Here is a 10,638-nt window from a genome sequence, read left to right on the forward strand (position 1 = left end):
TCCTTCCTATCGAACCAATCGAGTCATCGCCTGAAGTTTCATGTCTGCGAGACCTCTATACGCAAACCAAATTCCGTACCGGCTGTTGGGATAGCCTTGGCATGCCGTCTGCAGTTTACGTGGTCGTTCTACCCCAAGTGCGGATGCGCTCACTACCACACGATCTGGCAATCCTGTACCGCAAGCGCACGAATACCGATATGGGCGGAGCAGATGCTGCGGCGGAATGACGAGAACAGCAAGTCAAGGCCATTCTGAAGTTCCTGCAAGTGGAGGTAGAAAGCAGAGAGGAGAGTCGAGTGTCACGCGAGAAACCCACTTCACGGAGGTTGCCAGCTAACCGCAATGTGACACCGCCTCGAATACCATCTTCCCTAGCACTGGCTGCACGGTCCGCATCGCCAGGTGCCGATTCGCCCATGGCTCCGCAGAATAAGTGCTCCCTCTGCGACGTTCCAGGACACGCGAGACGTAGGTGCCAGGCCACACTGTCAGCGAGGAACAGCGCCGAGGTCTGTCCAGGAACCATTGCTGTTTCAAGTGTGGGAAGAAGGGCTACATTGCCCGTAATTGCCGAGCCACAGCATGGCTCAGGTGCAAACACTGCTCAGGGCGCCATATTTCTACACTGTGCGGCCTTTGGGGACGAGCAGCAACGGACACTCACCGACCACCTACTCCTATAGGAGCTAAAATCGAGACTTGGAAATACAAGAAGGAAGGCAGGTGACAACAGCTCCTGCAAGCCGCACTTCTTCGTTACCCATGTTGCTCCAAACCACCATGGTATGGGCGTCCAGAAACCGCGAGCGCTTTCTGGTACGGATACTGCTTGACACCGGAGGCCAACGGTTCTTCGGCCGTCAAGACGTGTCGCAGCAACTGTCTCTGCCCAGCACTGGAACTGAGGATTTGGCCGTGTTTACATTTGCCAAGTGCAACCGCCCACGCCAGTACAAATGCCGAAGGGTGAACATAACTCTCTGTGACCGCTTTGAATCGCATGAGCTTGCCCTCTAAGCTCTGGAATTGCGAAAGGTCTGTACAGTGAGGGGCCCGGCCATAAATAGCACCGTTATTGCAAAGCTGCGTTACCGGAATTTACCCTTAGCCGACAATCCCCAAGACGATAAACCTCAGGAATTCGTGATAAGCGTGTTGATCGGCTCTGACAATTCCTGGGGGATTGTAACCGGACGTATCGAGCGCTTCGCCGACACCCTGTGTGCCGTGGAGACAATATTCGGTTGGGTTGTTCAAGGAACGTACACTAACGTCTGCCATCGTGTGACACCACGTACCACCAGTGCAACTGCAATATTCTTGGCTTCTATTGACAATTCGCGCATGGAGGTCCGACCGGGAGACCCATCGGAGATATGGCGGTTGTATGCCATCGGTATCAGCAACGCCGACGAGGAGCATGACGTCAAAAAACACCCGGCGCTCCTACAGTTTAGTACTGCAGTACACAAAAGCGCAGGTCGCTACGTAGTACCGCTCATGATTAACACACCAGGGCTCACGTCATCCCCGAACACAAGTGTAGCCGAATGCAGGCTGCAAGGGCAACTTCAGCGGGTTGAACATCAGCCAGAGCAGCCACAGAAGAAGGAAGAGGATAAGGAGAAGCGCAAGTCGTTTGAAGGGGAGGATTCTTGAAGCCAGAAACACGGAAATCCGCTAGGGGCGCCGCGGCGGAATACTGGACGGGACGTAGTGTAGTGGATATAGTGTCCGCCTCCCAAACAGAATTCATGGATTCGAATCTCGGTGTCGGACAGCTAGGTTTTTTTTGTATATGCATGAAGCGCACGAACAAGATGCCTTAACCACACTTAGGGTCAGGATAACATGTATGTTTTCATAGCCTAGCTGTATTACGTTACGATTTCATACATTTTTCGGTGCCCTTCGTCGCGGGAACTGGACGTCGCGGCGGCCCTATGCACCTCCCGCCCCCCATTTCGTATTTTCTCTCTCTCTCTCTCTTTCTCTCTCGATGTCCTCACATCAAGAGCCCATGCAGCAAAGCCAACTTAATGCGCATGTTTTTGACGCGCGAGGCGTCAAAAAAAGCGAGAAGTTCGTGGCTGTGCGCCAAGTTTTTGTTCGCGTGCGTACTTATAGCGACTTCAGAGGCTCCAAATGCGTTGAAGCGCGAAACTTCCTGAAACACGCGTTTTAACCCGGCAGTGGCTTAAGATAACAAGCAGCGGTGTAACGTGTAGGAGTCTGATCGAATGCATTTGTAACCAGAAGGTGGAAGGAGATCGCGAAGCAAACTTTGAGACCTCGGCGCGGTCAAAGGTGATTCAGAACATATGAATACATTTTAAACATAAATAAAACACAAAACTATAAATTAAATGAATTTATAACTTAGAAACAAACTTCACTATGCAGTTTATATGCTTTTCAATTCATGTCATCGCTTCAACTTTGGCGTTTCTAACATGGATTCGTTCATTGGCGCTTCTTCGCTCAGATATCTTGGCGCCGCTAACAAGAACATTTTGTATAATGACGGATCAAATTGTGGTGGAAGTAGCAGTCTAGGCTCTCTTTTGTTGCATCGATTTTAAAAAACCCAGTCTCGGTCGTCGTAAGGATGGGCGTGCCATTCTTCCATCCACCCCAGAGAAAACCAATAATTTCGGGAAACAGGGCGACCCCTGCAAAACTCTCCCTCCAAAAGGTAGAGCCCGTCATTCTTTGTGTGTATTTGTCCTTGAAGAAAAAAATGCTAGCGCCTGCTATTTTATGTCACAAGAGCTCAAAAGCTTAAACGAACGTGTGACCTGTGACACCATTGCCGCAAGAAAGGCTGCGTGGCCCAATGTTCCTTTCCCTCCACTTCTTTTTTTTTTCAATGCGAGAAGGAAGGCAGGTTATTAATGCCAAAGAAAATGCAGGCTATCCCGAATGAGAGCTTGTCATGCGAGGTCTTGAGGATGAATTTTCTTCCGAGCGCAACTTTGAGAAGCGAAAGCTGCTTGGGAACAGTCCAGTCAAATATTCCACATTTTTACAAGTAGGCGCCTTTGGTAGGGGAAGGGAGGCATTGGCAATTGGGGCAACTGTACAACCGTCATATGCGCTCACGCCCCACTAAACCATTTCGCCGAGAGCAAGACTACGCGATTCTCTGTGCCTAAATTGTAATGGGTAGCATTCCTTGCGAAGTACCTCCGCAGCCAGGACCGTGTAACACCCTGCATTTCTACAAAAATTCAGATTTGGTAAAAAAAACCGGCTCTAATTGTTACAATAGCGTAAATGGGGATAATTGGTGGGAAAGCTACTTGAAAAATTAAAGATAAAAAGAAATAAAAATAATTTTCACAAACACTATCTCACAAAATCAAAAATATGCATCTTACACATTTCCTTCCACAACCGAAGAATAAACACAAAAGCCCACAAAAGAACATCAGAAATGCGAATAAAAAACAGCGTAAATGGTCAAACTCTGCAGTACGCCTTGCACATTCGGTAAAAAAGTGTTATCAGCCAACTAAAGGTGCTTCATCACTATAATTCTAAAATTTGCATCATCCGAAAAAAGAAACAAACAAAACTTAAAAAGAATAAAATAAACCAACGACTTTCGCTACTCAGACTCATGTGTTGCTGCAAAGAACTCACTCAATACAAGTGGCACATTAACGCTAGGCATTAGTAGACAATTCTGTGAATTTCTGCAGATTGTTTTCACTGTAATTATTCAACACAAGCATTAAATTAGTCGGTGAAAGGCACAGACAATTTGCTTTTATTCGTGTTCATGGGGTTTTAAAAAAGAAAAAATGGGCACACACCGGGATTTTAACTCATATTTGGCTGCACAGAACTCACACTCAACACAAGTGGCACAAGAACGCCAGGCATTAGCAGACAGTTCTGTGAACTTCTGCAGATTTTTTGTTTTCATTAATCAAAACAAGCATTAAATCAGTCGCTGTTTGGCACACAGCATTTGCTTTTATTCATTTTCACGGGTTTAGAAAAAACAAAAAATGGGCATGCGCCGGGATTCAAACCCAGGCCCAACGAGTTGCAGGCGGTGACTGTATCCACTACAGTATTTACCCTCTAGTAATCGACGGCAGCGCCCCTTGCGAATTTCCGGTTTTTTAGCTTCACTGCCTCCTATTTAAAATGCCCTTGCTTTTGCCACTATTACAATATTCTAGTTCACTGAACCCACGCCCAGGCGGCTAGGAAGCTCAAAGCCAGCGACATTTATTCGGATAACGACGCTGATGACACTTCCGACACAGATGACAAAGAGGCCAGTAAGGCTGGTGGCGACGCGTCAGAACGGTGCCATTCTTCGTCATCTTCGTCCTCATCATCGGAAGATGAAGAGGAGGCCGAGCCACAAATTGCGCCACAAAGAAAGAAGTCAGCAAGATCCGTCTGTCGCGCCACAAGCTGGAGCATTGGGTGCATGCCCCGTACTTTGCCAAAACGGTAATTGGCTCCTTCTTGCGCATCGGCGTCGGCTCTAACAACGCGCGCGCCGTCTACAGGGTCACCACAATCTCCGGCGGGGTCGATACGGCCAAAGTGTACGCTCTGGGATGGTCCCGCACCAACAAGAAACTGAAGCTGAAGCATGGCAAGCAGGAGATGGTCTTCCGGCTCGAGTCTGTGTCCGACCAAGACTTCTACGACTCACAGTTTCAGAAGTGGAGAGAAGTGATGAACCTCGAAGGGATCGCGTTTCCGAGAACACAAGAGGTGGCGCGGAAGCTGAACGAAGTACAGGACGCACTCAACTACCAGTACAAGGAGTCCGACGTCGAGGCCATCGTGAGAGAGAAGCAGCATTTCAAGCGAAATCCACGCAACTATGCGGTGTGAAAGACGCAGCTCATGAAGCAGAAGGGGATTGCTATGCTGAAGGGAGACCAGAAAGAAGCACAGAGGTTGGCGGGAGAACAGGACCAGCTGGAGGAACGTGACAGGGAGCTGGACAAGCAGCTCATGAGAACAATCAGCGCCATCAGCTACCTCAACGAACGGAACCGTCTGAAGAACGTCGCGGAGATTGAGCGTGCGATTATGGAGGAGGCGAAGCTTTACAAGGAGAAGGCGGACGACCCGTTCACGAGACGGAAGTGTGCGCCAAGCCTGGACACCAAGACTCAGGGTACGGATGTGAAGCCAGCTCCGGTTGCGTCACCCTCAAGATTAAGCTGGAGGAACCGGTGGTCAGTGGTCTGCCCGTGATGAAAGCACTTTTAACCGGCAAGCGCACTGTGGGACTACGACCTTGAACGGCCGACGGTTTGCCTTCCTCTGCCACGCATGACTTACCTCGAAGGGTGAAGTACAGAGATGAGCTTCTGCGCCGACAATAGAAGCGTTGGAAGGACGAATATTTCCTTCTGCGTTCCGCTCATCACTGCCAGCCTTCATCATCATTCCGACTACGTGTTGGCGACATGGTAATCATCCAGGACGATAAAGTGCCGGCGCTGCAATGGAAGCTCGGCAGAGTGGTTGAGGCGTTTACTGGTACGGATGGCATCGACAGATACTTTACAGTCACTTCCCAAACGGCCAAGTACGGCGGGCCGCTCAACAGTTATACCCGTTGGAGTCGGCCGACCACTCGGCGGGGCCGGGAGGACGTTGCGTTTCCCGCAGGAAGCAGTGGCGGGAAGCGCCATCCGCCTCGCAGCTCAACCACAGAAGAGGACGAAGAGGGAAGGCAGCGGGAGCATGCGCGTGAGCACGCAAAAGAAAGAGGGGAACCAAGAGGTGTTCGAGCAGGTAACGTGGGGGTCGTTCTCTTCGCTGTCTCTACAGGCTACACATTGAGCGGGGTGCAAAGGATCGTTCGCCAAAACGAATAATGTTAGACATCATGAACACATTACGGGCACCTTAAAAGTGAGCCCCCGTCACAAATCCACGCTTCCTCAAAATTGTCACAATCTGTCATGCGCATTTCATCTATGCTGCGCCACGCCGATCGCTCTGACAGTGTCGTGATTAACTGTTTACAAAGCTTGTGGGAAGCGTTTAACAGTGTACATATCGGTCCCTTATAGGTGATCGACTATTAGCCTTCCTTAACGCCAGTGTCGACACGATTGCAACAAATATTTAAAAAGGGGATCCGATTCTTTAGCTACCTTACACTCGTGTATCTGGAAGATTACCTTTTTCGCCTGGGCAAGAACCCGATATGCAAAGATTACCTGATCGACTTTGTCCCGGTGCTGAACCGAAACATCCGGCCAGGGAAGCATTTTACAATCGGCTCAAGGACGAAAATGTGTTCCTGAATGACTACCAGAGCACGGATCGGGTGTTCTCGTCCTAGAATAGCGAGACGTTGGGTGATAAAAGTGCCTCATTCATGAAGGTTGACCTCATCATCTTATGCGATGTCATGGCTAATTTCCGGCAATACAATAATGACACATGCGGCCTCAATCGTCTCTATTTTGTTAGCTTGCCATCACTGGCAACATACGCAATGCGTGCGCAATAAAAAAAGGTACAAAATTAACTTGTAACTCCTACCCGACCCAGACCGAATTAGATTTTTTACAAAGGGCTGCGTGGTGGCGTAATCAATGCAGCAGCTCTTCATATTGTCACCATTGATCCTCTGAGACACTATTTTACCCCCAGTAGCAAATTTCCCGCATCCTCTTTCTTGACGCAAACGATCTTTACGCTTTCTGCATACAGCAGCCCTCCCCCTACCCTTTGGCGACTTTAGCTTTCATTCAGAAGATGCCGTGTGGATCTTTGATTGAGAGCGGGTGGTGCCGAACCCGCAGCAGGGCTTTGTGGTAATAGTGATTTCGAGTACCCTCGAGAAATGCCTGCTTCTCATTCAAGCTTTCATCTCGGTCCCAAAAAAATCTGCTGTACGTACGAGCTTTTGTCGCCCTACCAGAAACCACTGGTGGAGCTTTTTGAGCTTCAAGTCGATGCTCCAAGCCCCCGACCCGGCCAGCGCCCTACTGAAATCGAAGATTGCTTCTCCAACACCAAGTGAGGACCAGCGCTCTTCAACTGTTCGCCGTAACCCTACCCCGCACCTCTACCAGATGTCACGAAGCCAAAGACGACGCAGTTGTCTTCAAGGAATACAAGTTTATTGGAGCGAACTTGTGCTCCCATAACAACTCAAAGAATACCGGCGGTGAAGCGGCAGTCAGCAAAGTGACACGCGAGGGCGAGCGTCGACGATTCGAAAGCCGTGGCATCTGCTTTCCAGGAATTTATTACTCGCGCGAGGGTTTCTCGAATAGTCGAATTGTGTCCAGAACACTGTAGATCAACGAAGAATATTTTAGGCTGCTCACGTTTGTTCACAACGTACTCCCTAGCAGAAGAGAGAACACCTGCGGCCCAGAAAGAAGAACAGAACACGCTACTCCCTTGGCACACAGACAACACCGATAAACAGACCTTCGCAGCCGGGCGGTGAAGCAAAACACAATTAAACAAACCCTATGCATGATTGGAGGCAATGTATCCTGCAAGAAAGCCAGCCACTACCTCGTTGGATATCGAATTGCAGCAGTTTTGATTTTGAAGTATTGCACAAACTCGGGCAGAGTCTCTCCGATGCTGATTGTCTCTCTCGCGTTCGTGTTAACCTTACCTGCAAGAACGGTGAACAAGTCAGTGGATGGAATGCTCTGGGGTGTTGGGAAGGTACAGAAAACCTGCAGTGCACAGACGTACGATTGTACGTTCCACCTACACTAAGCAGGAATGTTCTGGATCTCAACCATGACAGTCCAGATTCAGGAGGTCCGGATACCTTCTGGTGAACCTAAGAGGTTTTAACGGCAACACATGAAAATAGATGGAAGCACATACGTCGGTTTCCGCCCCTTGTGCCAACTCAGCCAGACAAACTTCAAAAAGAGCATCCACACTATTGCTGTACCAGTTCATCCAAAGTGCTATTTCAGACAGTGTATGTCGATTTTGGGGAGCTGATAAAGAAATGTGAATGCGTTATAAGACACAGTTTTTCTTGCGGTATATCGATGAAGGCTCAAGCATAGTGGCTGCAAAACGAAGAAAAGTGGAGCCTAATACTGTAATACCGCTTTTGAACAGAGAGATGTGTATGGGTGTAAAGTACATTGTGTCTGATAATAAACCTCCTTTCAGAAATTGAACCATGACATGCTGGGCGGAAAGTAAAGGCATTACGCGAAAGTTTGCAGCACCATATCACCCGCGGATAATGGCTTTAATGAGATAATATTCAGTAAATACAATCCTACCCTAACTTCCCCGGGGTTGAAAAGGATGTCTGGAGGTGGTGGTCACACAGCACTGCCGGTCGCCCTCAAGTAGGTTTGGGTGACGGCCTCATAATGGAGGTTTTGGCCCGCCGTCAAACCTGCCAGCTGACTAGATCTTTGGTCTGACGACAAAGCTTATACATCAACAAACGAAAACGACAGCTGAGCAAGAAATCTCAGCATAAGCATGTGATCAAACGTTTCTTCGACAAGCATCACAACGCGAATATTTCGGCTATTTGTCCGGTTGAGTTCGCATTCGGGCAAAAAGTATGTGCCAACCTAAGAACAAGCCGTACCTGGCCATCTGAAGTCATGGAGACAGCATCCACAAATGGTTTTTGAATACCGTTTTGTATAGGACGGATATCACAACTTCGGAAGTCGCAGTCATCAGAAACATGTCTGTCTACACGATGTAGGCGGACGAACACAGGCCCGCGGAGAGTGTGGACAGCCGAAGACGACGAAGGCAGAACTAGGGGGTGGGGAATAAGAGAAAGTTGGTTGACGGAATAAAGATGATTCCAAAGTGAACGGCACTAATTTTTTATATTTTGCCATTGTTGCCAATAACATATGTAGCGCAGCCTGCCGGATAGTCGTTTCTCTTTGCATTCATTTCTTGATTAACCTTCCTATTTGCCTTGTACTGTTTCTGCCTTTCTTTCAACTCGCACATTATATCATCCTACGCTGGCGGTAAAAACATCATAAACATCGCTGAAGGCCTCGTGGGGTGACTGGTGGTGAAATAAAATTTGTTTGGCACACGAGGCGGGTCCACGGTCGTATACATGGTCGTATACATGGCAGGTCGTATACATGGCAAGCACACTAGAGAGAACAGGCAGACAATCTACACGTAACGAATACACACTTGGCACCATACCCCACCGACACGGTACAGTTTCCCAGAAGTCGTCTTGGCGGCGGTACACATATGTCACACATTTACCACCGTCTTATCTGCTTAATCGATCTGCATAAGTTTCAAGCGGCAGGAGTATAGAGGGCCTACCCGAAATCGACAGCATCAATAAATACACGCAAGTCGACGCAACTCGACGCATACACTTCCATCGACTGTAAACGCCACATATTTAACTACGCCACATACTTTTAGCAGACAGTCTCCTGTTTCTATTTTGCGCACTCAAACAGGTGGTACCTTTTTCATATCATTTATTTTTGACGCGATTCCACCTCGGCTCTTCACATATATAGCTGGAATCTGACCAAAAATGTCTTCTGGGATTTGATTTATACATATTCCTACCTCTTTTTAGTTTTTATGCACCTTTTTGCCGTCTCTTGACCTTGCGCCTGTAAACAACCAACATCATCTTGTAGTAAGCCACTCACTTCACACGTCTGAAATAAACAGCACCACTCACACATTACTCAAGCTTATTGTTCATTATTTGTCCCTAAAAGTGTATTCAACACTCTCTAACACCCTTAGAGATTGTTTTGACTCTGACGCTCGAACGTGTAAAAAGTCTTGTAAGGCTTAAGATAACACGTAAAACCTCCAATAGTTTTTTTCGGCTGCGTTAAGTGTTTTTTTTTTCAAATAGGCGCACGACGTTTTTATGCACTTGGTTTTGCTTTTTGCCAGATCTGTGTGCTGTGATTGAGTATATATTGCAGTAGTACTGAATAATGGACTAAAAAATGACAATTGAAGGCACAGCGGGCGGGTTACACTCTAAAACTCAGAAAACCATTCATCCTGCCCTTATTTCTATTTGCTTGAGCAATTTTTTTCAAGTCATGGGTTAACATTCTGTGGCTTTCTGGCAAAATAGATTTCGCTATAAACGTTTCAGCGCAGTTTTTTTCAGCAAGAAATGCGAACACCCAGGTGCAAGTTTAAGCGCTGGATAATAAATCCCTACAGCCTTTATTACAGATGATAAAGTGGTGGCCCGGCTTCCTTCATTATCTTTTAGCCCAGTGGTAATAAGGCGTTTTCACGCATTCCTTCCTTGTAATGGTTTTTCTGTATTGACAAAACACTATTTCAATTTTTCGTTGCCTAGCTCCTCAAAGAAACCACGTTTGACTGCTCAAATACTTAGTCTGCCCAGTGCAAGTAGGGTTGTTCCAGAGCTGCCCTGACAACTGTAGCCTGCAAGCCATGTGCAGATACAGCTACGCACCAATATAGGAACACAAGGAAAAAGAAAAACTACCAAAAGGGTGTTGATGCTTCAAGGATACATAGAGTTTACGCAACCGGGGTCTCAACTTCACTGGAAATGATGTTCATGTGTTTTAAATCGCGATTTGTGATGTGTGAGTGTGAGTCCGACAGTGATGCGATTGCGGTACAACG

At 47.7% G+C, this 10,638-nt stretch overlaps 1 pseudogene; it reads left to right on the forward strand.

The window, feature by feature from the left end:
- Positions 1 to 783: 783 nt before the first annotated feature.
- LOC144160698 (RNA polymerase-associated protein Rtf1-like) lies at positions 784 to 5,238 on the forward strand (annotated as a pseudogene).
- Positions 5,239 to 10,638: the final 5,400 nt, after the last annotated feature.

This window comes from Haemaphysalis longicornis, unplaced genomic scaffold (assembly GCF_048455015.1).
Source record: "Haemaphysalis longicornis isolate Haplotype H1 unplaced genomic scaffold, Haemaphysalis longicornis Haplotype H1 scaffold_11, whole genome shotgun sequence".
NCBI lineage: Eukaryota > Metazoa > Arthropoda > Arachnida > Ixodida > Ixodidae > Haemaphysalis > Haemaphysalis longicornis.